Source organism: Anabrus simplex, chromosome 1 (genome assembly GCF_040414725.1).
Source record: "Anabrus simplex isolate iqAnaSimp1 chromosome 1, ASM4041472v1, whole genome shotgun sequence".
NCBI classification, from domain to species: domain Eukaryota; kingdom Metazoa; phylum Arthropoda; class Insecta; order Orthoptera; family Tettigoniidae; genus Anabrus; species Anabrus simplex.
Window position 1 is genome coordinate 342054025 of NC_090265.1, and position 27930 is coordinate 342081954.

Consider the following 27930-nt stretch of genomic DNA (forward strand, 5'->3'; position numbering starts at 1 on the left):
CATCAATTCCAGCTGCCTTTTTAACTTTCAAATCGTATGCCTTCTTTGTAAATATCTTTACTATCTTAGGTTAATAATGTCCAAATAATGTCCAAATATATTTACATACTGCTGAATAAAATCTCCTACCTTCTGTGAATCTTTACATATACTCTCCCATTGTCCATTAATGATTCCTAGAATGCCAATCCGGGAAGCTGTTTCTGCCGTGATGTACCTATACACACCCTTCCAATTTTCACCAAAATCCATGTGACTGCCAATAATGCTTGCCATTATGTTATCCTTCACTGACATGTTTGTTAAATTCAATTTCCTTCATAGCCTCATTAATTCCACAACCATTCCTGTCTCTATTTCTTTCTAACCAACAGTCCGGCTCCATAGATAAATGGTTAGCGTGCTGGCAGGGTGGGAAATTTTAACCAACATTGCTTAATTTCGCTAGGTGTATGTGTTGTCCTCATCATCATTTCATCCTCATCAAGACACGTAGGTCGCCTACGGGAGTCAAATCAAAAGACCTGCACGTAGCGAGCCAAACATGTCTTCGGACACTCCCGGCACTAAAAGCCATACGCCATTTCATTTCTTACCCACACATTTCTTAATCTCTGTATTCTCTGTTATATTATAGTGAATATTTAATATTGCTTACAAAAAGACACATACCTGTTTTTACCCTCTTTAAGTATTACCCGGTACTTTAAATCCATTCCTTAGGCCGTTTACATTTGTACTGATTATTTTCCACCGATCATAATTTTGTTTAACTGCCCCATGCCTCTCTTATCAACCGTATGGTACTGCTTTATAACCTTATACATAGGAATGGGGACAATGTTAACATCACACGTTATCCGTAAGAAGTAGTCGCATATCGGAATTTCCTTTACGTATTACCCAGAGCAAGATTATAGGACTTAAATCATTTAGTGTTGTCATCGCACTGCATTTACGTCGACATTATAACGAATGGCTAGCTGTCAGAAGGCGGTGAAGGGTCACTGTATGTCGACAGACTAAGGATTCGTACGCAGCAGGTGCTTTGGCCGCCTGCCTGGGTTATCAGTGATTCAGTGAAATAGAGTGATCCACGGGTAGTGAACAAAGCATTTTTGACATCCCATTTTCTCGGGAACTATTGCCGAATTTTGAAAATAATCACACATCTGAATTAGCAAAATCCTTGATTTTAACGCAAGGTTTAGTAAACACTGTTAATCCATTGAAATAAATGAAGTTTGTACCATTATTTCGGCAGACATAGACACGTCCGCCTCTGTGGTGCAGTGGATAGAGTGATTAGCTGCCATCCCCGGAGGCCCGGGTTCGAGATTCCCGGCTCTACCACGAAATTTGAAAAGTGGTACGAGGGCTGGAATGGGGTCCACTCAGCCTCGGGAGGTCAGTTGAGTAGAGGTGGGTTCGATTCCCACCTCAGCCATCCTGAAAGTGGTTTTCCGTGGTTTCCCACTTCTCCTCCAGGCAAATGCCGGGATGGTACCTAACTTAAGGCCACAGTAGCTTCCTTCCCTCTTTCTTGTCTATCTCTTCCAATCATCCCATCCCACTGCAAGGCCCCTGTTCAGCTTAGCAGGTGAGGCCGCCTCGGCGAAGTACTGGACATACTCCCCAGTTGTATCCCCGACCCAGAGTCTGAAGCTCCAGGATATTGACCTTGAGGCGGTATATATGGGATCCCTCGCTGAGTTCGAGGGAAAAACCGATCATGGAGGGTGAACAGATGAAGAAGAAGAAGACATAGATACGCTGGAAAAGTGCTGCAGGTTCCATTATGAACCCATTTAAAGTCGTTACGGATTTTCGATATATTTTACGTGTATGAGTTATTTGATGTGAACGTTTTAGGTGACTCATTCCGTATATCGTACTTGGAGAAATATAGATTCGACAAATACTTTTCTAAGATCAATCTTACAGGAGCGAACGGTTGAAATATTTTACAGATCACAATGTCCCACATATTTACACACCCTTGCACTTTCTCTAGGGCTAAATTTTGAAAGTAGACATTATTTAGTAGCATTGTAGCCCAGAAGTCGATGCCGCAACGCAGAACCGCATTTGCACAATCCTGGCTATGGACTGTAAATTATTAACTGTTCTGTATAACTTTTTGAACAGCTGGGACCTACGATGTAAGCTGTGGAATGAATTGCTGGACCAGTTTCGAAAAGTAAAACTGAAAAAGCTGATAATTATTCTCAACTTTTGTCTTCAATGCAGGCTGGTCAAGCAAGCACTGAGAGAAATCTATAACAGGATGTGTCCAATTCTCCTATTGCCTAATGACTATGCTCGTTATACTAACGAACGTACAATAACTTGTCTCAAACACATAACATTTTCATAAAACAATTGGACGATTAATTAAAATGTTTTAATCAAGATTATCTATGCTAGAAAATGAATTAGGAGAAGATAATATTTTGTGATAATAAATTAGAATGAAATATGCTAATCCGTCCCGTAAAAGACTGAGTGTGTAGTATGATACAGAAGGACAAGGCGTGGAGCACTAGACAACAACATCACGATAACACGGGGACGGGTGATTAGAGTAGTTAGATGCTCGTTTCCTGTGATTGAAGTTTCAGGATGAGATCTGGTGACATTTGGCAGAGTTTTTAGGTGACAGTTCCATCATCATAGCCAAAGGACCTCGAGTTTTGCATGGAATCTGAACTACAGGGACTCGATTTCTTAATTAAAAATGAATTTTCCAGAATTAATAATTATGTTATTTGCTTTACGTCCCACTAACTACTTTTTAAGGTCTTCGGACACGCCGAGGTGCCAGAATTTAGTCCCGCAGGAGTTCTTTAACGTGCCAGTAAATCTACCGACACGGGGCTGTCGTATTTGAGCACCTTGAAATACCACCGGACTGAGCCAGGATCGAACCTGCCAAGTTGGGGTTAGAAGGCCAACGCCTTAACCGTCTGAGCCACTCAGCCCGTCGAGTGTCCAGAATTCAAACCGCTGCCTGCTTGGTGAATAGCCAATGACGATGCCACTTAAATTTGAGAGAACTGTGACAATAGATTTTTCTGCTGTATCGAAGTGTTATAGTCGGCCTCTGTGGTGTAGTGGTTAGCGTGATTAGCTGCCACCCCCGGAGGTGCGGGTTCGATTCCCGGCTCTGCCACGAAATTTGAAAAGTGGTATGAGGGCTGGAACGGGGTCCACTCAGCCTCGGGAGGTAAATTGAGTAGAGGTGGGTTCGATTCCCACCTCAGCCATCCTGGAAGTGTTTTTCCTTGGTTTCCCACTTCTCCTCCAGGCGAATGCCGGGATGGTACCTAACATAAGGCCACGGCCGCTTCCTTCCCTCTTCCTTGCCTATCCCTTCCAATCTTCCCATCCCTCCACAAGGCCCCTGTTCAGTATAGCAGGTGAGGCCGCCTGGGCGAGGTACTGGCCATTCTCCCCAGTTGTATCCCCGACCAAGAGTCTGAAGCTCCAGGACACTGCCCTTGAGGCGGTAGAGGTGGGATCCCTCGCTGTGTCCGAGGGAAAAGCCGACCCTGGAGGGTAAACAGATGATGATGATGATGATGATGATGATGATGATGATGATAAACGTCTTTTCAACTATCGAGACACCCGATATAACCCTCCAGGTTCGGCTTTTCCCTGTTAATGTCTTCAGCCAAGGTTTAATGCTTCCACGAAATCAATAGTTCAATTCTGCAGGAATTTACACAATGGGAGACTTACAAAAAAAAGGTATCTGAATATAAAACAGCGATATTACAAATTCACAGTCAGTCAGAGCACATAAAAGTGAATTTACTTGTGAGGACGAGTCTTTGTCTTTCCGTTCTGATATGCTTTCAACTTTCCAACTAACTAAGCTGAATGAGTTTTTCACGGCGTGAAGTTGTAGTTTTCATTTCATTTATCGCAGATTTCAAGACGTGTTGTCTTTTAGGTGTATTAAGAAATTCGTACAGACTCGATATTGTATCCATGGACTTTCTAATGGCAGCTACTTCACAGTCAGTGAATACAGCTAAGTTGAGGCTGTGTGCTGAGTAGTGGACATACAAAGCTGACGAGATTATCCCCGCTACATGTGCCTGGACTCCGTTCACTTATCTCGGCACGGACATAGCTCCGTCGTATCCTCGACGACGAATCTTATTTATGTCTATATTTAATGACTTGTCCAATATCGCCGTTGCGATTCCTTTTCCGCTTTCATCTTACAATGGTACGAATTGTATAAAGTCTACCTTCACGGTAAAATGATCTCTGTCGACATGACGAACACGCTGTTATAATTGTTCTGAGCTTGAAATGTCTGACGTCTCGTTGGCGGAAATACAGAATTAAGTTCTTTATCAAGATTACGAACAATCAGGTCGTTGCACACTTCATTTACTTCGTTCTGTATTCTAGACTGGAGTACTGCGCATTTCCGACATTACACGTCAACATACTTTTAAATACTTTGGAAGAAAAGAAGTGCCCTTAAATTTTCTTCTGGTTCTTGGTCAACCTCTATTCGTTCCGAATCCCTGTGGCCCCGCAATGCGATACATTGTTTCTCGCAGAAAAAAAAAACAATATTAATAAGATTTGTAGTGTTGCAGTATCTATTTGACCATCAATAGACGTTTTTCCGCATGAAATATTTGCCAAAATACCGGCTATTATTTATTTGTACTTTCTTCAGTGATAGGCTGCCTAAATCTGACAAAGAATACTATAACACTTATGTATTGAAAGCATTGAAATATTGAAGAGTTTTCTAGAGTTAATCCTTCTCTAGACATTTCTCGTGTCCTGAAAATCGTCCGACGACATGTTTCCATTTGTCAAATATCACACTACAAAGTTGACCTAAGGGTCGTTTGCCAGACCCAACACCACATCTTGGAGCAAAAATTGCACAAAATTTACAAAAGCTCCATCCCTTAAATTCGGAATATGCAAGCAGCTTCCAGCTGCAAAGCCATTTAAACTGAAGTTTCATATTTCACTTTCCTTTTGCTCGAAAAAGAAACACGAAATTTTATTCCCGGACGATGTTCAAGAATTCCATGTTTTTATATATTTTTTATTAGACAAGTCTTTTTCTACTTACACTCCAATATCATAAGCCTGTGGTTCTCTCAAACTTGAAGATGTCGATGCTTCCGGAATCAGAACAATACACGTATCACTTCTAAATGATTCAGCAGGCACGTCAACATTTTTGTCGATGTAGATTCACTATCACACGAGTTTTCACAGGCTGATATGAAGCTACAGTACTTTCAGGAAGAATGTTTGTGGCAGCACCATCACGCTGCGGCTGTGAAGAAACATTTGGCAATGTTAAATTTTCACTAACCACACAAGAATCACTGCCGATGCGCGACTTTTTTTCTAAAAATATTGTAAAATTGACCGTTGCGGTCGCTTTGTTATATCAAGGAAGCCGGAAGGATAATGTGAAGTTTCTGTTTTAAAATAAGGTCGACCAATCAAGAAACAACCTCATTAGAATAAAACCACTAAGTGCATGTGCCCTTACTCAATTCACATTGAAATCATTAGGACACTCGTAACGAAATAATCGTGTGTAGTGTACAAGCATGTATTTACAGAATAAAGCCATACAAGATAAACAATATTTAACATACATACAATCTTTACAGTTGTTGTTGTTGTTGTTGTTGTTGTTGTTGTTGTTGTTATAGTTGTCATTATATCGGCCAGCTAAAACTGTTTTCCTCCTCAATTTTCCCAGTATTATTTCAATTGTTCTCGATTTTGTGGCTTGCTTTCTTTATTTTCCTATTTAGGTTTTTATTATTATTATTATTATTATTATTATTATTATTATTATTATTATTATTATTATTATTATTATTTTCTTAGTATTATTATTTACAAATGGCCTTCTAACAGAGGCAGGTAAGGGCTCGGCTCACCGGAAAGGACGTGGGTTCGATTCCTGTAAGGAAGTCGAAAAATGTAAGAAACAAAATGTCCACTTATGGAGCGGCAGTTGACCCTGAGGTTCACTCAGCCTACACCAAATATCAGTATCAGGTTAATTCCTGGGAGAAAAGATGGCCGGCCATAGAGCAAACTACTCATTGCCACTTAGCGTCGAGGTAACGGACTGTGGAAGTCTATCTTCTACTCCTCCAAGAGACTTTATGGCCTGTTTGGTGAGGTCATGGGTACGAACTGTTTGGCCCAGATTTACAGCTGGATGTCTTTTCTGACACCTACGCTACGTAGAGGATGTATTCATTGTTACGTGTTTCCGTGGGGGGGACGGGGTGTTTTGTTTCGGGGGTCCTAGATTCGATTCTCGGCCATACCAGGGATTTATATTTACGTCTGGTTAATTCATTTTGTGCCTCTTAACCAAGACATCCAACACTGTGAATTTTTTCCTAGATATTATCATCGTACTTTTCACAATGCATTTCATTGATTTGACGTTAAATACTCTCTTAAAAATGCAATGAAGTTTTTTCAGGACTTACAACTCGGGGTTAAATGTGGTCTGTACTTGTAAATGTCGTTAAAGCTAAAGAATTCAGGTCTGGGATTGTAAAAATATCGTAGGATTATTTCAGAATTGTGTCTAAAGTGAGTGTATAGAAACACAGAAGTTATACTAGTGATAAAGCTAGTAGGGCAGATAACCATAATGTTTCCATTCCCTAAATAAGACAAGAAAAACATGGAACGATTCAATACGTGATGACAATGAGACTAGTAGGGAAATAAACTGAAGAGTCAATTTCCTGAATGATCGAAACGTTTCTAGCTATTGACAAAACATGTCAAAATATTATTGACGGCAGCCTGTAGATGTTACTCGATAAGGAGTAAAAATAAAATCCAATTTCGCCACGACATTATAAACGAAGTCACAAAATGAAACAGAATGAGCGGAAATTAACACCCATAGACGAACAGCTGGACTTGAATATCCATCACCGGTTCAATATTTAGAATGAGAAGTCCTCCTATGGGTGGAGGCTGCAAAACAGCGCTTCTCAACTTTTGAGAGACGCGGATTTGTAATTTGATTTTTAAATAAGACAAGGGCCCCGATCCCGGCAATATTTTTCGTAAATTCGTATCCTGTTACCGAGCGAGTTAGCCGTGTGATTAGGAGCGCGCATCTGTAAGTTTCCATTCGAGAGATAGTGGGTTCGAACCCCACTGTCGACAGCCCTGAAGATGCTTTTCCGTGGTTTCCCATTTTCACACCAGGTAAAAGCTGGAGTTGTACATTAATTAAGGCTACGGCCGCTTCCTTCCCATTCATAGCCCTTTCATACCCTATTGTCCGGCTCCATGGCTAAATGGTTAGCGTGCTGGCCTTTGGTCACAGGGGTCCCGGGTTCGATTCCCGTCAGGGTCGGGAATTTTAACCTTAATTGGTTAATTTCGCTGGCACGGGGGCTGGGTGTATGTGTCGTCTTTATCATCATTTCATCCTCATCACGACGCGCAGGTCACCTACGGGTGTCAAATCAAAAGACCTGCATCTGGCGAGCCGAACATGTCCTCGGACACTCCCGGCACTAAAAGCCATACGCCATTTCATTTCATATCCTATTGTCGCCGTAAGACATACCTGTGTCGGTGCGACGTAAAAGCCAATTTCAAAAAGAACATAAAAACAGATATCCTATTCGTTTAAAGTGTATACATTTAACTAAGGTAAGTATTAATAAAGTACGGCGTAATCCTATGGAGTATTAATACACTATAGAACAGTTACTTCTTCTTCTTCCTCCTCTTTTGTTGTCTACTACTAATTTCGCTGTTAATTATTTAATTAATTATCAAATCCGGGATTAATGAAATTAGTTAAATCATAATATTTTCATTGACGTATTATCCCATTCTGATCTCAAAAACGCCTATTAGTTTTAAGATATCACGATACTCGCGTTTTGAAACAGGCAAATGCGAACTTGCGAATAGAAAGTAATGTAAATTCGCGGTTAACAGAAATGCATGGTGGGTTCGAATAACAAGTGAAAAAAAGTTTTTTGGTGTCGACAGTAGAAAGGACTCCTACAGCATTTCATATTGAAATAAATGTTTCAACTGACTGTATTTAAATTATAATTCTACATAATTAATATGTAAAATCAATATCCCCAATGGTGCAACAGTACTGAAGGGCCATGTACTATCAAGTGACCGCTGCTCAGCCCGAAGGCCTGCAGATTATGAGGTGTCGTATGGTCAGCGTGACGAATCCTCTCGGTCGTTATTCTTGGCTCTCTAGATCGGGACCGCTATCTTACCGTCAGATAGCTCCTCAATTGTAATTACGTAGGCTGAGTGGACCTCGAACCAGCCCTCAGATCAGGGTAAAAATCCCTGGCCTGGCCGGGAATCGGAACTGGGGCCTCCGGGTAAAAGGCAGGGACGCTACCCCTACACCGCGTGGCCGGCTAAAATCAATATGTAGGATGATTCAACAGAAGGCAGTTATCAGAATTTCACATAGGGATCAATGTACAAAAAATATAATTGTCATGCACAGTACCACTGTTGTTTTGGCAAAAAGGAAGCTTTCCTCCGAATTGTGGGCAAATATTATACTTTGAAAGAAGCAACTGGCTATTTCGATTAGGCCTAATAGAATTTCAATTAACTGAGTTTAATTACAATTCAGTATCGATAACTGGATATAGACTGGCTTAATCTTCAATGAAAGTGAATAATTAATTTTATACTTTCCAGCTTATTGGTCACTGACATCTATAACACAGACTTTATTTACTTAGAATGTAAAGTTTAGAGACGACCTTTCTCTCTGCTTTCCGACAGAGTCACGAAAATTATTTCGTCATAAAGTACATATTCGTGAAAAATACTTAGAAAAGTAAACTGACATTTTCCAGGACATTACCTCGTGGTTCAGTGTAATACCTAACTGATGCCACGACTCGGTACCAGGCCGCGTCCCAGCGGTTGGGAAACACTGCTCTAGAATACTTCCATGGTATCTCCTGCCTGTCGTAAGAGAGGACTGAAAGGGGTAATTCCCATGGCTCTCAACTTGAGAGCTTAGGTTGGCGATCACAGGGCCTCTGGCATAGTTCGGTATTGCTTCCACATACTTATGTCAGGCTCCTCATTTTCATTCTTATATTCTGATCTCCCTTCCGACACCGGCGGAGTTACATTTTGCGAGGCTAGGGAGATTTCCATTATTCCGCCCATTGTGATCCTTCCCTTTCTTTCACCGATACCTCTATTCTCGAAGGTTCAGACCTCTTCCTTTTTTCCCTCCGATTAAAGGTAAGAAGGAATTGTTTTAGCCTGCTTTCCCTTAGAGCTGTAATCACTGCCATCACCAGCATCACCAGTGAGTTAAATAAGGAGAAAAGTGGCTTCAGGCTGTTGTATACTATGACAATGAGAGAGAGATTTGAGTTGAGAGGAGAATTGTCTGTAGTTTACTGAGACCTCATCATAAATGAGTACCACATTCATTCATGTGGTTTAGAATAGAATTAACTGCTCTAACCCTCTCATTGCCGAGAGTAAAAGTAGTGAAAACCTCTACCTTTCACTCTCCGCGCGGCTATGTAGCCCTGGCCTTTTGTGCCCAAGTTGGTGGGGTCGATGCCGGCGCAGTCCAGTGGTGTTTGAAGGTGCTCAAATACATCAGCCTCGTGTCGGTAGTTTTAACGTCACGTAAAAGAACTCTTGCGGGAAAACTTCTAGCATTTCAGCGTCTTTGAAGACCATAAAAATAGCTTTCGGTAACTTAACCCAAAAATATTATTATTATTATTATTATTATTATTATTATTATTATTATTATTATTATTATTATTATTATTATTATTATTATTATTATTATTATTATTATTATTATTATTATTATTATTATTATTATTATTATTATTATTATTCCACTTTTTCACGCCAGCGGGATCGCGGATGCGTCGCACATGTTAATCTGGCTGGATGCCCTTCCTGACACCAAGCCTATGTGCAGAGATGTATTCACTATTGTGTGTTTCTGTGCTGATAGGTAGTGTGGTCTGTTATGTCAGTATGAAGAGAAATGTGTTGGGACAAACACAAATACCCAGTACCCGAGCCGTAGGTAGGCCTATTAACCATATGCAGCTAAAATATCAGGCCCGGCCAGGAACTGAATCCGGGGCCGTTTGAACCAAAGGTAATACGCTCACCATTTGGCCAGGGAGCGCCGTAATTGTGTTGTTATAATAATAATAATAATAATAATAATAATAATAATAATAATAATAATAATAATTAAGGTACAGCCCGAGCATTTGCCTGGTGTGAAAATGGGAAACCACGGAAGACAATTTTCAGGGCTGCCGACAGTAGGGTTCCAACCCACTATCTCCCGAATACAAGCTCACAGCTGCGCGCCCCTAACCGCACGGTCATCTCGCTCGGCATTATTATTATTATTATTATTATTATTATTATTATTATTATTATTATTATTATTATTATTATTATTATACTAGCTGATGTACGCGCGCTTCGCTACGGAATTCTCAGAAATACTGTCTCTGTGCTCATTAGGTCATTACATTGACGTGAGTAGGATTGTAGCGATTAAAACCATGTTATCATATAAAATATTCGATCAAATGAAAAACGGCACACTTTCTCACCTTTAACGAACAATATTACGGTGCTGATTTAACAGTCGAAAGTTCCAGTGCAGGAATGACGAGGCCGCAGAGGGCCGCGAACACTCTCCTGCCATTATTCCGTTAAAAGTGCACATTGCTAATTACAATCAATGCTTCAGAGTAGGTATCGAATAACTGCAATACTATGATGAATCAGTGTTTAATGAACCAGTGGTAACAGAAAATTTATGAACCAGAAGAATGGCATGGTAAAGAAGAGAGCTATCTAACTTCCCAGCTACTTCCCTCCAATAATCAGGCAGGCTATTATACTCGGTACGCAGCAGTAATCCCATCTATCGGAGATAAGTGCCAGCAGAAGACACAATGCACATCACAACAAACAATGGTCAATGTGATGTTATTGCTGGTGAATTTTATGAGCTTTCTATTTTGTAGGCCTTCACATTTAGTTTTCTTTCGCCTCTGTGATATTAGGGCGTCTTATAAAATTATTTATAGCGTAGACTGTATTTCCTTATTCCTCGACTTCATACCGATTTTCATTAAATACTGTTCACCTATTTTCTCATGATTCGGCGCTGATATGGACTTAGCAACAAAAATCCAAATTCATGAATATGTCTGTTAACAATGTATAGGACATAAATGATCTGAAATGTAATACTATATAACTTAAGTTATTAGTATTTATCGATAGGACCACTAATAACATAAATATTTGAGAATTATTATGCAGATAGCCGAGCCGCAGGTGCAACCATATCGGATGGGTATCTGTTGAGAGACCAGACTAACGAATGGTTCATCGAAAGGGGGGTAGCAGACCTTCGGTAGTTGCAAGGGCGGCAGTCTAGATGATTGACTGATACGGCCTTGTAATAATACTCAACATGGCTTAGCTGTGTTGATACTGCTACACGGCTGAAAGCAACGGGAAACTACAGCCGTAACTACCTCCCGAGGACATGCAGCTCTCTCTGTATGAATGATGTACTGATGATGGCTTCCTCCCGGGTAAAATATTCCGGAGGTAAACTAGTCCCCCATTCGGATCTCCGGGTGGGGACTACACGAGAGGGGGCGATCATCAGGAAGATGGATACTGACATTCTGCGAGTCGGAGCGTGTAATGTTAGAAGTTTGAATCGTTGTGGTAGGTTAGAGAATCTGAAAAGGGAGATGGATAGGCTAAAGTTAGATGTAGCTGGTATAAGTGAAGTACGTTGGCAGGAAGAACAAGATTTTTGGTCAGGCGACTACCGAATTATCAACACAAAATCAAACAGGGGAAATGCAGGAGTTGGTTTAATAATGAATAAGAAAATAGGGCAGCGGGTAAGCTACTACGACCAGCATAGTGAAAGAATTATTGTCGTCAAGATAGACACCAAGCCAATGCCCACCACAATAGTGCAGGTCTATATGCCTACTAGTTCAGCGGATGATGAAGAAATCGAAAGAATATATGAGGAGAGAGAAGATTTAATACAATATGTAAAAGGTGACGACAATCTAATTGTGATGGGAGACTGGAATGCAGTGGTAGGCCAAGGAAGACAAGGTAGAACAGTAGAAGAATTTGGATTGGGGCAAAGGAACGAAAGAGGAACTCGGCTGGTTGAATTCTGCACTGATCATAATTTAGTCCTTGCCAATACTTGGTTCAAACACCACAAACGACGGCTGTATACGTGGATGAGACCTGGAGACACTGGAAGGTATAAAATAGACTTAATTATGATTAGGCAGGGATTCAGAAACCAGGTGTTGGATTGCAAAACTTTCCCAGGAGCAGACGTTGACTCTGACCACAACTTGTTGGTCATGAAATGCCATCTGAAGTTGAAGAAATTGAAGAAAGGAAAGAATGCAAAAAGATGGGATCTAGACAAGTTGAAAGAAAAGAGTGTGAGGGATTGTTTCAAGGAACATGTCGCACAAGGACTAAATGAAAAGGCTGAAGTAAACACTATAGAGGAAGAGTGGAGGGTCATGAAAAATGAAGTCAGTAGGGCTGCTGAAGAAATGTTAGGAAGGAAGAACACATCAACTAAGAATCAGTGGATAAATCAGGAGATACTAGGCCTGATTGATGAACGAATAAAATACAAGAATGCTAGAAATGAAGAGGGCAGAAAAGAATACAGGCGATTAAAGAATGAAGTGGATAGAAAGTGCAAGGTAGCTAAGGAAGAATGGCTGAAGGAGAAGTGCAAGGATGTCGAAGGCTGTATGGTCCTGGGAAAGGTAGATGCCGCATACAGGAAAATCAAGGCAACCTTTGGAGAAAAGAAATCTAGGTGTATGAATATTAAGAGCTCAGATGGAAAGCCAATTCTAGGGAAAGAATACAAAGCAGAAAGATGGCAGGAGCATATCCAGCAGTTGTATCAAGGTAAAGTAGATAATTTGGTTCTGGAACATGAAGAGGCTGTTGATGCTGATGAAATGGGAGACCCAATTTTGAGGTCAGAGTTTGACAGAGCTGTGAGTGGCCTAAACAGGAACAAGGCACCTGGAATTGATGACATTCCTTCTGAATTACTGACTGCCTTAGGAGAAACCAGCATGGCAAGGTTATTTCATTTAGTGTGCAAGATGTATGAGACAGGAGAAGTCCCATCCGATTTTCGGCAGAATGTTGTTATACCTATTCCCAAGAAAGCCGGTGCTGACAGGTGTGAAAACTACCGCACCATTAGTTTAGTATCTCATGCCTGCAAAATTTTAACACGTATTATTTACAGAAGAATGGAAAAACAAGTTGAAGCTGAGTTGGGAGAAGATCAATTTGGCTTCAGAAGAAATGTAGGCACACGTGAAGCAATCCTGACTTTACGTCTGATCTTAGAGGATGGAATCAAGAAGGACGAGCTCACGTACATGGCATTCGTAGATCTAGAAAAGGCATTCGATAATGTTGATTGGACCAAGCTATTTATGATTCTGAAGATGATAGGGATCAGATACCGAGAACGAAGAGTTATCTACAATCTGTATAAAAATCAGTCTGCAGTGATAAGAATCGAGGGCTTTGAAAAAGAAGCAGCAATCCAGAAAGATGTGAGGCAAGGCTGCAGTTTGTCCCCTCTCCATTTCAATGTTTACATAGAACAGGCAGTAAAGGAAATCAAAGAGAAATTTGGAAAGGGAATCACAGTCCAAGGAGAGGAAATCAAAACCTTGAGATTTGCTGATGATATTGTTATTTTACCTGAGACTGCAGAAGATCTCGAGAAGTTGCTGAATGGTATGGATGAAGTCTTGGGTAAGGAGTACAAGATGAAAATAAATAGGTCCAAAACAAAAGTAATGGAGTGCAGTCGAACGAAGGCAGGTGATGTAGGAAATATTAGATTTGGAAATGAAGTCTTAAAGGAAGTAGATGAATATTGTTACTTGGGTAGTAAAATAACTAACGATGGCAGAAGTAAGGAGGACATAAAATGCAGACTAGCACAAGCAAGGAAGAGCTTTCTTAAGAAAAGAAATTTGCTCACTTCAAACATAGATATCGGAATTAGAAAGATGTTTTTGAAGACTTTCGTGTGGAAGTGAAACATGGACGATAACTAGCTCAGAAAGAAAGAGAATCGAAGCTTTTGAAATGTGATGTTACAGAAGAATGCTGAAGGTGAGGTGGATAGATCGAATCACGAATGAAGAGATACTGAATCGAATTGGTGACAGGAGATCGATTTGGCTAACTTTGACTAGAAGAAGGATAGAATGATAGGACACATCTTAAGACACCCAGGACTTGTTCGGTTGGTTTTTGAAGGAAGTGTAGGGGGTAAGAACGGTAGGGGTATACCAAGGTATGAATATGACAAGCAGATTAGAGCAGATGTAGGATGCAATAGTTACGTAGAAATGAAAAGGTTAGCACAGGATAGGGTGGCATGGAGGAGAGCTGCATCAAACAAGTCTATGGACTGATGACTCAAACAAACAAGAACATTTGAGAATTAAATTTTGGGCCTTCCTCTAAACTACCATTTCACTCAGCGTGAATACAATTGTTTATGATCTAGATTGTAGCGACTTATTTCCCGACTTAACATACCGATTTTCATTCAATTATTTTCACCTGTTTTCTCGTGATGCACGTACATACATACAAACATACAGACAGACAGAAATACGGAAAATTTAAAAGTGCATTTCCCTGTTACTGTGGACATGACCGATTCAGAAATACCATTCCTTTTAAATTCTGAGCAATGTACAGACAAAACTCTTTTATATCTATCGATATAATTGATGTCCGGCTCCATGGCTAGATGGTTAGTGTGCTGGCCTTTGGCCACAGGGGTCCTGGGTTCGATTCCCGGTAGGATCGGGAATTTTAACCATCATTGGTTAAATTCGCTGGCACGAGGGTTGGGTGTATGTGTTATCTTCATCATCATTTCATCTTCATCACAACGCGCAGGTCGCCTGCGGGAATCAAACCAAAAGATCTGCACCTGAACATGTCCTCGGACACTCCCGGCACCAAACGCATATGCCATTTCATTTATATAATTGATATAACAGCATCATACCAGCCCGGATATCAGTAGCGCTACCATCTTGAGCTACTACAGGCTAACATTTAGTCCATTTCTGGATTCCGGTGTGACGCCATGGATGTGTCGTTTAATTTACCTCAGTGGGTTCTAGACGAAAACGGTAAAAATAAGTCCAAAAAGGTGAACATTTGAGAAAATTGTGGCACGAAGATGTGCGAGCAATTTCTGTCTTTCGAAAATATCACGACATTTGGACAATAAGTGGCTTCAAAAATATCGAAAACGCATTTGAGAGGATAGAGCGACTTGTCAAAATTGTAACTAAACAAAAATCAGCAATATCGAGCGTCTCAAAATTACGGCGGCCGAGGGTCGTGAGGAAGTTCCGCGTTACTGGAGCCCCAGTTTAGCAGATCTACTGCCCCAGTTTCGGAAAGTAACTTGGGACTAATGATCTTGACGATCTGCGAATTTGTCTAGAAATAAAAAATAAAATGTTAACAATGACATTTCAAACTCAGACTGAGTAAGTTGTAATTTAATTAGACAATGCCTATCACACGGTACTAGTGGCGTGCATTGTTCGAACTTGAGACGGGTAACCAAGACGGAGCAACATGTGCCTTGCTGCATATGCAACCGCCATCACGCATGAGTGGAACATGTAAGCTAAAATGCACGAGTATGCTGCAGTTCGTTCGACAGGGCATGTTCGAAGCGAAGTTTGCTCACTAGCGAGGATAAACTTGCTTGCTTTACTGACGTTGCAATCAATGTGGTTCATCCAGGTATGAATAAGCCCTTGTTTATATAAAGCAAAGGCCGGGATTTTTGAGGTATAAAAGGATGGTGGAATGGTTGAGTTAACCATTAGTTTTGAGCTGATGTTCATCATGCAACTTGAATCGATGGACAGCGTTATGGCCAAAATTCAAAACAGTGAATATAAACTAATTAAGCGTAATGGACTCAGTTCTTATGTTTGGAAGAAATTCGTGCTTGTTGTCACTGCAGACAATCAGCAGACAGGGCATATTTCCTGTGAATCGTGCAATACTCTGTTAACATATAAATTCGGTACAACTCAAAAAAAAAAAAAAAAAAAGAACGTTTGCTAATTTAATGCTAGCTCTTTTCGCCAAGTATTGCCCGGCAGTACAAAGCAAACCATAACTAGTGTTTTCATGCGTGTCAAAGATTTCTGACCGTTTAACCTTGTTGGCGAAGAAGGCTTCAAAGAATTAGACAAACCAAACCCCATGACACTACAGCCCTTGAAGGTTCTTGGCCTACCAAGCGACCGCTGCTCAGCCCGAAAGCCTGCAGATTGCGAGGTGTCGTGTGGTCAGCACGACGAATCCTCTCGGCCGTTATTCTTGGCTTTCGAGACAGGAGCCGCTATCTCACCGTCAGATAGCTCCTCAATTATAATCACGTAGGCTGAGTGGACCTCGAACCAGCCCTCAGGTCCAGGTAAAAATCCCTGACCTGGCCGGGAATCTAACCCGGAGCCTCCGAGTAAGAGGCAGGCACGCTACCCCTACACCACGTTTAAAAAATTAGGGCAAGATCTAATTAATATCGGTGCTAATTTTGGTAATGTAGATATTGTTCATGTGTTGCCATATCCTTCCACCATTAGTAGAAACGTCCAAGCAAAGGCAGATAAAATACGAAGTGGCCGGGCTGAGTGGCTCAGACGGTTAAGGCGTTGGCCTTCTAACCCCAACTTGGCAGGTTCGATCCTGGCTCAGTCCGGTGGTATTTGAAGGTGCTCAAATACGACAGCCCCGTTTCGGTACATTTACTGGCACGTTAAAGAACTCCTGCGGGACTAAATTCCGGCACCTCGGCGTCTCCGAAGACCTTAAAAAGTAGTTAGTGGGACGTAAAGCAAATAGCATTAATTAATTAAATACGAAGTGAAGTAATGCCTCTGATTATTTCTTCCATGCATGACAAATGTTGGCATGGCTACTTTTGATATTTGGACTGGCCAGATCCATTATCTGACTGACTATGCAGTGTATAGACGGAGAGTGGAATCTGTTCAATAATGTTATTTTTACTACAAAATGTCCAGGTACAAAGAAAAAAAGTATAATTGAGAAAGTTTACGCGTTAAACATTCCTCAGTGTGATTATAAAGACATGTTTTTCGTAACAGATCAGGGTTCAAACATAAAGAAAACTTTCCAAAATCATAGACGTCTGCCTTAAGCTGTTCACTGCATAAATAAAACACATGCGCACGTATTTGCTGAGATGAGATTTCTTGTGGAAAATGCTCCAGTATGTGCAAACACGATAAACGCCGCAAAGACTGTACTGAGGCATCTGAACAAAGAAAAGCGGTCTTGCTGCCCAGCTTCAAAAAACGATACAGCAAGAAGTAATTGAGAGGTGGAATAGTCTCTATACGATGTTACAGTCTGTTTTTAAGCAGTATGTTGAAAGGTTTGCGTTGTTGCGAAATCATAATGCCTTCCAAAAGTAAAATGGCTTCAGTTATGAGGTTGCAGAACAGATGGTAGCTTTCCTTAAACCATTCACAAGTGACATGGAACATGAAACGGCACAAAGAAGTCACTCAATACTCATGTGGTTTCATAAACTGCGGCAGCACTGCTCAGTCAGTGAATCTGACTGTGAAATATTTATTAATGATTGACTTATGCAGTTTGTCACTTAAGTAATATGTATATATTCATTACATTAATATCATGTTGAACCTTAATTTTACTTTCGGGAAATCCGTAAGATAAAGATCAGAGCTCACAAGCTCATAGGTGAAGGTAAAAGTCTCAATTTTACACAATATAGCCACATTACTTGAACTCCGTTTCGCCACCTGAAAATGTTAGAAGAAGATGAAAGGAAGACCGTAATGAACGAAGTCTGTTTCATCTGTAGGCTATATCAGGTTCGTAATATAATTTTCGTCGGCCTCTGTGGTGTAGTGGTTAGTGTAATTCGCTGCCAGCCCGGAGCCACGAAATTTGAAACATGGTAGGAGGGAAGCCTCGGGAAGTCAACTGATTAGCGGGGATTCAATTCCCACCTCAGCCATCCTCGAAGTGGTTTTTCCGTGGTTTCCCACTTCCCCTGCAGGCAAATGCCGGGATGCTATCTAACTTAAGGGCACGGCCGTTTCTTTCCCTTTTTCTTGTTTATCCCTTCCAACTTCCCATCCTCCACAAGGCTCCTGTTCAGTATAGCAGGTGAGGCCGCCTGGACGAGGTACTGGTCCTTCTCCCCAGTTGTATCCCCTAGACCCAGTCTACAGGAGCCTCCCATGAATAGGAACAATTCATTGAGTGAATAGTTGACAAATGAGCTGCTGGTGACGAAGTAGAGATGTACTGCGATATATTGGTGAAGATGACGACGACTTACTGCGCTAGTGGAAGGAGCATGAAATCAGTCCGCCCACTTTGTCAATAATTGCTAGATGTAAGTTGCGCATACCAGCAAACAGCGAAAGAAACTTTAGTAAAGCTTGAATGCTTTTTACGAGTCGTAGGTGTCAGCTAGACGCAGACCAAGTCAATGATTTGTTATTAATTCATAATAATCATAACAATAATTAGTTCGCGATTCGTTCCCAGTGTTGAGCTCGAGTTTCTGCACTAGCCATATATCCTTGGATAGAAAACTTTGAGCAAAGAGGACATTATTCCATTCATTTTAAGGTTTATATTTAACTGTGTGTTATAATGGTTTATGCACAATATATTTGGTATGGCTAGTAGTGAAATGTGTGGCTTATGCATTAATAATGTGTATTTAGTTTCCGTATATAGAGCAGTAAAGAACGCTAGCTAGGTGGAATGCACGAATCAGGACGTGAAATCCATTAACCATTTCTCCCAGTATAGTATAAAAATATGAGTTGAATTATTTACAGTTTTGGGCCCAGTCATGAGTCCACCATTGAGGCTAAAAGGCGTAATATTTCGAGAGATAAAGGTACGCGAGACAAACTTGACAGAGTACGACCAAGCAAGGACAAAGGGAGGCGGGCAATTCTACCCGTGACTCGGATAGCGCGTGAAGGAGCGAGTACCACGTGGGAGGGTCGAACGAACTTAGCTCGCCTCGCCATTGAGAAGCTTTTCTTTCCTATTTGCTTTACGTCCACCGACACAGATAGGTCTTGTGGCGACGATGGGACTGGAGAGGTCTAGGAATGGGAAGGAAGCGGCCGTGGCCTTAATTAACTTACATTTACCAGGTGTGAAAATGAGAAACCACAGAAAACCATCTTCAGGGTTGCCGTCAGTAGGATTCGAACCCACTATCTCCCGGATTTGAGATCACAGCCGCGCGCTCCTAACTGCGCGGTTTCTTTGAGAAGCAAATTACGTCATAGCCAAACTCGACAAATATGATCCGAGCATAGAGTGTGTTTTGCACTGCAATATACGGTACGTATTTGACGTCGAAACTTCCAGTCGTGGCCGCGACAAAGGCCAGTTCGATTTTTCAGGAATACAGTCGAGACTGTTTTATACAAAACCTAGGATTTTTTGCTTTTTGCTTTACGACGCACCGACACAGATAGGTCTTACGGCGACGATGGGAGAAGAAAGACCTAGGAATGGGAAGGAAGTCGTCGTGGCCTTAATTAAGGTACAGCCCCAGCATTTGCCTGGCGTGAAAATGGGAAACCACGGAAAACCATTTTCAGGGCTGCCGACAGTGGGATTCGAACCTACTATCTCCCGGATGCGAGCTCACAGCTGCGCGCCCCTAACCGCATGGCCAACTCGCCCGGTCATAACCTAGTTAGAGAATGAATTGGCTACGCAGTTTGTATTACGTAGTTGCCAGCTTGCATTCGGGAGGTAGTCGGTTACATCCTAACTATCGGGAGCCCTGAATATGGTTTTCCGTGGTCTCCCATTTTTACATCAGACACATGTTAGGGTTGTACTCTAATTAAGTACACGGTCGCTTCCTTCCCTTTTTAGTCCTATCCTATCCCTGTCTGTGCCGGTGCGACGTAAAACAAATATCATTAAAGGAACGTAACCCACTTGTAGGAACTTCTGAATTAAGCGCATTTTGTTACAAGACCCAGCGGAACGGCACTATATTACACACAAGGCCGGCCCCAGGGGTTTTCCACCCCGCGTCATAATTGCAAGCGCCTTCTCCTGCACAATTTCATATTTTTTAACCTTAAATGTCAATATACAGAGATTGCCGTGGGCATATTTACTCACTCTGTTTAATCATAATGCATGTTTTTATTCAAACGCTTACGGAATTCTGAATGCAGTCTACATGCCGAATAAATAAATACATATTAGAATTCCGCGGTTCTTTTAGTATTTATTCGGGCACGTAACAAGAACACACAAAACTGGTTCTAAAATGATATAAAACACATTCCAAAAATCAGTGGCGGTTCGTGACGTTTTACTCTGGCAGAACTGTACAGCCATCACTTACCCTGCCCAATCTACCAAGTTTTCGATTACCAGCACCACGATATCTTGAATAATAATAATAATAATAATAATAATAATAATAATAATAATAATAATAATCACATGACACTGACTGAATAGAAATCTGGTGCGAAACAGAACGATCACGTAGCGATAATATCGCAAAGTGAAAAATGTATGAACATTAAGCAAATACAGAACCCTTACATCGACAAAAAACCATCTTCTGTATGCACTGTCTAATTGGCATCGGATATCTACTCTACCAAGCATAGCAAATTCAATGCCAGCATTTATGTGTTTCTCGCTCATTTTATGTTTGTTTTATTTTGTGTCTGAAACCACGATCGATGTCCATGGAGGATCTACGACATTCATTGCCAAACAAGAATAACGAAAGAACGCTTTCCTTATATCACATCCACACAGCCAGTCAGCTGGCTGATAAAGTGACGGACTACATTTTCAAGTGTACGCATTTTTGTTCTTATATCCCTTCTCTTCTTGTGCAGTCGTTCGATGAAATGAAAAAAAAAAAAATGAAATGGCGTATGTCTCTCTCTCTTTTTTTTTTTTTTTTTTTTTTTTTTTTTTTTTTTTTTTTTTTTTGCTATTTGCTTTACGTCGCACCGACACAGATAGGTCTTATGTTGACGATGGGATAGGAAAGACCTAGGAAGTGGAAGGAAGCGGCCGTGGCCTTAATTAAGGTACAGCCTCGGCATTTGCCTGGTGTGAAAATGGGAAACCACGGAAAACCATCTTTAGGGCTGCCGACAGTGGAGCTCGAACCCACTATCTCCCGATTACTGGATACTGGCCACACTTAAGCGACTGCAGCTATCGAGCTTTTAGTGCCGGGATGTGTCCGAGGTGCAGATGTTTTGATTTGACTCCCGTAGGCGACCTGCGCGTCGTGATGAGGATGAAATGATGAAAACTACACACACACACAGTCCCCGTGCCAGGAGAACTAAACAATTATGGTTAAAATTTCCGACCCTGCCGGAAATCGAACCCGGGACCCCTGTGACCAAAGGCCAGCACGCTAACCATTTATCCACGGAACCGGAAAGTCGTTCGATCTCTGCATGTAAAAGATCTCTGATGACAAATTTGGTGTTTACCCGACAAAATCAATTGAAACTCAGCCATAGACGCCAAAGAGAGATTCGGTGCGGTTTACTCTGCCCTTTAGTAAGCCTAGACTAAAACGGGACGTCGAAATTGAAGAGCAGACAGCCAGATGGCGTCAAATTAAAATGTATGCACACAGTAGCTGAGGCCATATTATTATTATTATTATTATTATTATTATTATTATTATTATTATTATTATTGTTGCTATTTGCTTTACGTCACACAGACACAGATAGGTCTTATGTTGACGATGGGATAGGAAAGACCTAGGAAGTGGAAGGAAGCGGCCGTGGCCTTAATTAAGGTACAGCCTCGGCATTTGCCTGGTGTGAAAATAGGAAACCACGGAAAACCATTTCAGGGCTGCCGACAGTGGAGTTCGAACCCACTATCTCCCGGATGCGAGCTCACAGCTGTGCGCTCCTAACCGCACGCCCAACTCGCCCGGTATTATTATTATTATTATTATTATTATTATTATTATTATTATTATTATTATTATTATTATTGTCCGCCTCTGTGGTGTAGTGGTTAGCGTGATTAGCTGCCACCCCCGGAGGTCCGGGTTCGATTCCCGGCTCTGCCACGAAATTTGAAAAGTGGTACGAGGGCTGGAACGGGGTCCACTCAGCCTCGGGAGGTCAACTGAGTAGAGGTGGGTTCGATTCCCACCTCAGCCATCCTCGAAGTGGTTTTCCGTGGTTTCCCACTTCTCCTCCAGGCGAATGCCGGGATGGTACCTAACTTAAGGCCACGGCCGCTTCCTTCCCTATCCCTTCCAATCTTCCCATCCCTCCACAAGGCCCCTGTTCAGCATAGCAGGTGAGGCCGCCTGGGCGAGGTACTGGTCCTACTCCCCAGTTGTATCCCCCGACCAAGAGTCTGAAGCTCCAGGACACTGCCCTTGAGGCGGTAGAGGTGGGATCCCTCGCTGAGTCCGAGGGAAAAACCGGACCCGGAGGGTAAACAGATGATGATGATGATGATGATGATGATTATTATTATTATTATTATTATTATTATTATTATTATTATTATTATTATTATTATTATTATTGGAGACGTTAGTCTTTAATTCTAGCCTATGTTCAAAACGTAAATTCATGTCATTATTTAAAATGCTATTCACAGAATTCATCATCCTTGTTCCTCTTAAATGAAGACTGTAATATTTAGTTTTCAATTGGGCAGATAAACACTAAACACACGGATAAAGAGACTTAAATACTGTTAAACTGGTATGGTAGTTTTATCTACTGAACACTTGCACTATTACATACACACAGTTTCAGCTACTGCAATCACGAATAATATGGCACAGCACTGTTTCACTGATCACAAACGACAATAACATCACGAAAACAAACAAACAATGCACGCCCTAATTTCCCTCGCCTTGCTCAAGTCTCGAAGCTTACAATTTTACCAACCTGCAAATAGTGCCGTCACCTTACGGTTACATTTTAAATCTTTGATTGGCCCTATGATATTTTCTCGTACATTGGCAATTTATAGCATAGATAAAGGTAAACGTTTCAATATGGGGCAAATTTCGTACGATTTTCATAAGTTGAGAAATTATTTTCCCAACTTAAATGACAGCTACAGGCTTGAAACTTGGGAGGCATATCGGGGGTGAAAGGATCTACAATTTTGATTCTTTGGCATTTTCGTCGTATCTGCATCGGATACACCTGAGGTTGATTTATAAACTTAGATTAGGCTGAAATTTGAATGCAGTCTCCACATATCCCGTTCGTTTCTCTATACTTCAATGGCAGCTATAATCATGCAATTTGGCTAGCATATGGCCCAGGGACGTGCCAATGAGCCTGCCGAATTTCATGATTGTGTCTGTCTTGCAAGAGTGCCAAAGAGTAAAATTAATTACGGAAAATGTATAAAACTAATTTAAAATCGGAAAATGCAGCTCTATCTAAGGCATAAGTTGTAAATCCCTTCATGATTGGTGCCGAATCTGCTGTCCGTTTTGCGACATGATTTACCGTTTTCATCATCATCATCATCATCTGTTTACCCTCCAGGTTCGGCTTTTCCCTCGGACTCAGCGAGGGATCCCACCTCTACCGCCTCAAGGGCAGTGTCCTGGAGCTTCAGACTCTTGGTCGGGGGATATAACTGGGGAGTATGACCAGTACCTCGCCCAGGCGGCCTCACCTGCTATGGTGAACAGGGGCCTTGTAGGGGGATGGGAAGATTGGAAGGGATAGTCAAGGATGAGGGAAGGAAGCGGCCGTGGCCTTAAGTTAGGTACCATCCCGGCATTCGCCTGGAGGTGAAGTGGGAAACCACGGAAAACCACTTCGAGGATGGCTGAGGTGGGAATCGAACCCACTTCTACTCAGTTGACCTCCCGAGGCTGAGTGGACCCCGTTCCAGCCCTCGTACCACTTTTCAAATTTCGTGGCAGAGCCGGGAATCGAACCCGGACCTCCGGGGGTGGCAGCTAATCACGCTAACCACTACACCACAGAGGTGGCTATTTACCGTTTTGCCACAAAATACCTCGCAACGATGATCTGCACCGTCACGAAAATTGCTTCCACATTTCGATGTTTTTCGGAGGTAAAAACTTACACATTGGAACTTTTAGGAATTTCACAGTCGGTTGAAGGACAAGAGCTATAATTTTGCCAACTTCCAATTTTCTAGAGCACATGGGAGTTTGCGACAGTAATTTTGTTTGGGAGTGGGAAAATTTGAACTTTTTGGAATTATTTCATAGGTTACAGCCTATTTGATATAAATCTGCCGAATTTCAAGTATCTAGCTCATCTGGAAGTGGGTAAACATTATTGTCAGTGCATTAGTTAGACTTCTGGCTCTATATAACACCACCGAGCTCGATAGCTGCAGCCGCTTAAGTGCGGCCGGTATCCAGTATTCGGGAGATAGTAGGTTCGAACCCCACTGTCGACAGCCCCGAAGATGGTTTTCCGTGGTTTCTCATTTTTACACCAGGCAAATGATGAGGCTGTACCCTAATTAAGGCCACGGTCGCTTCCCTCCCATTCCTAGCCCTTCCCTGTCCCATCGTCGCCATAAGACATATCTGTGTCGGTGCGACGTAAAGCAGCTAGCAAAAGATATATATATAATACTTATAGAGATTATTTTTTTTAGAGTAGCTGTGTACCGTGTATAAGAAGGAGAGTCATGTAAATATGTAAACAAAGGAATGATTTTTATTTATTTATTTATTTACTTACTTATTTATTTATCACTCGATGACGCTATAGCAAGGTCATTGCTAGTTACATTGGTTCTTCCTCTTTAATACGCGATATTGAACACACTCGCCGCATGTGTTGTCTACAAATAATTCGCTCTTAAATCTTTAATATTTTTGTTACCCTCATCGACCCAAGTACGGTTCCAAATCTAGAGACGTTTTGTACCAAAGAGTCACCCTATATTCTTTCTACTGAAAGATAGGTTTACTAACACTAATGAAGAGGATTGTAACTTGAGTATTATCTGAGAACTTGGCCTACCTCTGCGAGTCCCCTCTGGCCGTCCTAAACAAGGCGTGGTTAGTGTACCGGGATCAATTTACACAGCTGAGCTTACCGGAATTAATCAAGAAGTTTGTCTAAAGGTGGGGTGCCTAATAGGAAAGAGGAAAAGTACATCACCGGTATGACGTCACCTAACCACACACAACACTAGATGAAAACGGCTACAGTAATTGAAAATCCCGTAATAAGCTGTCATGGTTGAGTCATCCATCGAATAAAAGCAAACCTGTCAAGGGAACTCGATGTGTTCATCCAGTTGACAGAATCCAAGGATGATTTCATCTCCCGAGAGATGTAATGTTCACAGTGCATAATATTTTCTGGTACAGGCGGTAATCGTAAAAAACAAAAACAAAAAAAAGGATTAAATGTTAGGTGCCGGGAAGTCAAACTTCCAGTTAAACATAAATTCCGTAATAAAATTGTATGTCACAATTAAATTTTTATACCTCTGATAGTGTCCGATGATTTAGAAATCCAACTCTTATGACCTTACCTCAGTTGCGCCTCTAAACGTTATTCCGAGAATGGGTAAACTCGTTACTATTTCAATAAAAACAAAGGAATAATCTAATCAACAGTCTATAGAAATATAAATAAATAAAAATATCCAAACTGAATAATATTAACTAACCTTCCATTACAGCATGCCTTGCCAAACAGCGCTCCGGCCTCTCCTCTCTTGCGCGCGGAGCGCAGTGGATCAGGTGTCGAGGGGAGAGGAGTAGTGAAAGGTTGACAGCCTGGTCGCGCATCAGCAGCAGCACCACAGTCGCCTTACCTTTTAGTTGGTCTATTATCAAAGAGGTTACAAGACTTTCGGAAGGCTCAAGCCTGACTTCGATTTATTTATCAGACTTACCTCACCGCTAGCTAAAAACAAGAAAATATTACGAGTGAAATAGCGCAGTCGTCAGATAGCCAATTTTATAGGATACGATTTAATGCATGTCCGTAATAAATCCTATCGTAGGTCAGCGTGGCATCATTTCTCTTCGAGGTGAATCTCCGACTTGAAGTGCTCCCCTGATGTTTGCCAGATGGTCAGGTGGAAAGTTTCCATTCGTAGCTAACGCGTCAATACATAACATCGCGATTTTTAATACTAAATAATAGGTAAATGTTCATTATAAATTTAGATATTACTCTCTTGGCTTTCTAAATTCACAACCTATGAGGGGGTGAGAAGGCAATGTAAGTACAAGCACGGAAATCGCAGTTGGACATGCTGCCTCATGGTACATTTGGAGAGTTGGTTCACTAGATGTAATGCCTCCTCACTGCTGCCTCAGTGCTCGCTCTCTGTTTCGAACCACTTCACCTTTCTTCCCCATTCTAGGGTATTCCCCGGATTCGCTTTGCTATCCCTTTCTCCTGCTCCAAGTTGCGACCTGGGTGATGCACGCTGGCACTCCATGCTTCAAACCCCAGCGAATTTCTTTCAAAGATATGACGTGGATTCTCCCATGTACCTCGTAGTCTTCGGGTCATTTCTCTGTCGAGCAAAATACATACATACATACATACATACATACATACATACATACATACATACATACATACATACTGAACCCATGATCTTTGAGTCATAAGGAGCCAGAGTCCTTAATTCTTTACATGTCGCCCCATGTAAATTACAAGTCATGCGGAGCCCTAGCTGCATTTTTTAATCTCTGACCAGAGACGACACGCGCAGGACAGGTGGATGATTCTCATTCTCACGCTACAAAAATTAGGTTACCCATACGTGTATAATGTGCAGGGACCTATAATTTTTAGTAAAAGTACATTTTAAGAAGAACTGCCGTAGTAAACGCCAGGAAATCTTAAGTGGAACAATTTGGTTGTTAATGGTAAAGACTTCAGACCACTAAATAGCTTCAGAAGAAAAATTGTCGAAAGACGCGCCTGTTCATTTAAACTCTGTTACATCGACCAAAATATAGTGCTTAGCTTATGAGTTAATTTAACGACTCAGTTTGTTAAAAGAAACCCTTAATGCTTATCATCAAACCGCTAAAACTAAGCAACTATGTGTTATGTCGTAATCAGTTATAATTACATTTTCTGTGATGTGAAAACACTGTCAGTAAACTTTTCGCGGTAAATATGGACAGCATGGGAGTGGGAGAAAATTTTATAAAAGCCATTTGCAAATCTCGCATTGTTTTCAGCGAATTTGAAGCGACCGCACGTCATTCAGACTAACATTAAACATTTATTGTGGAGACTAAGTCCCCAGAAGGGAAGGCAGTTTTGGCTAAAGGTGGCTATCTAATGTCATCTCCAAGTGGAGATAGATTAGCAGTCAAATTAACTGTATTTATAAAAGGGAAATATTATTCCAAAGATCTGTTAAAATATGTTAAAATTGATGAGAGGAAAATAAAAGTAATATTTTTTGTAAGTCAAGTTGTGAGTTTTGGTTTTGGAAATATTGTGTTGTCAAACTCAGATATGCGAGGAGAGGTGGTTAGTTTGTCACAGATTGTTTCATGTATCAACAAAGGAGATCACGTAGGATAGATATTCCATATTATTGTCGAGTAGAGAATTTGTGGTAGCAAGTGGTTCAAGTCTTGCAGAAAGAGGAAGGAATGTGGATCAGGTTGTTGAAATCCTGTAG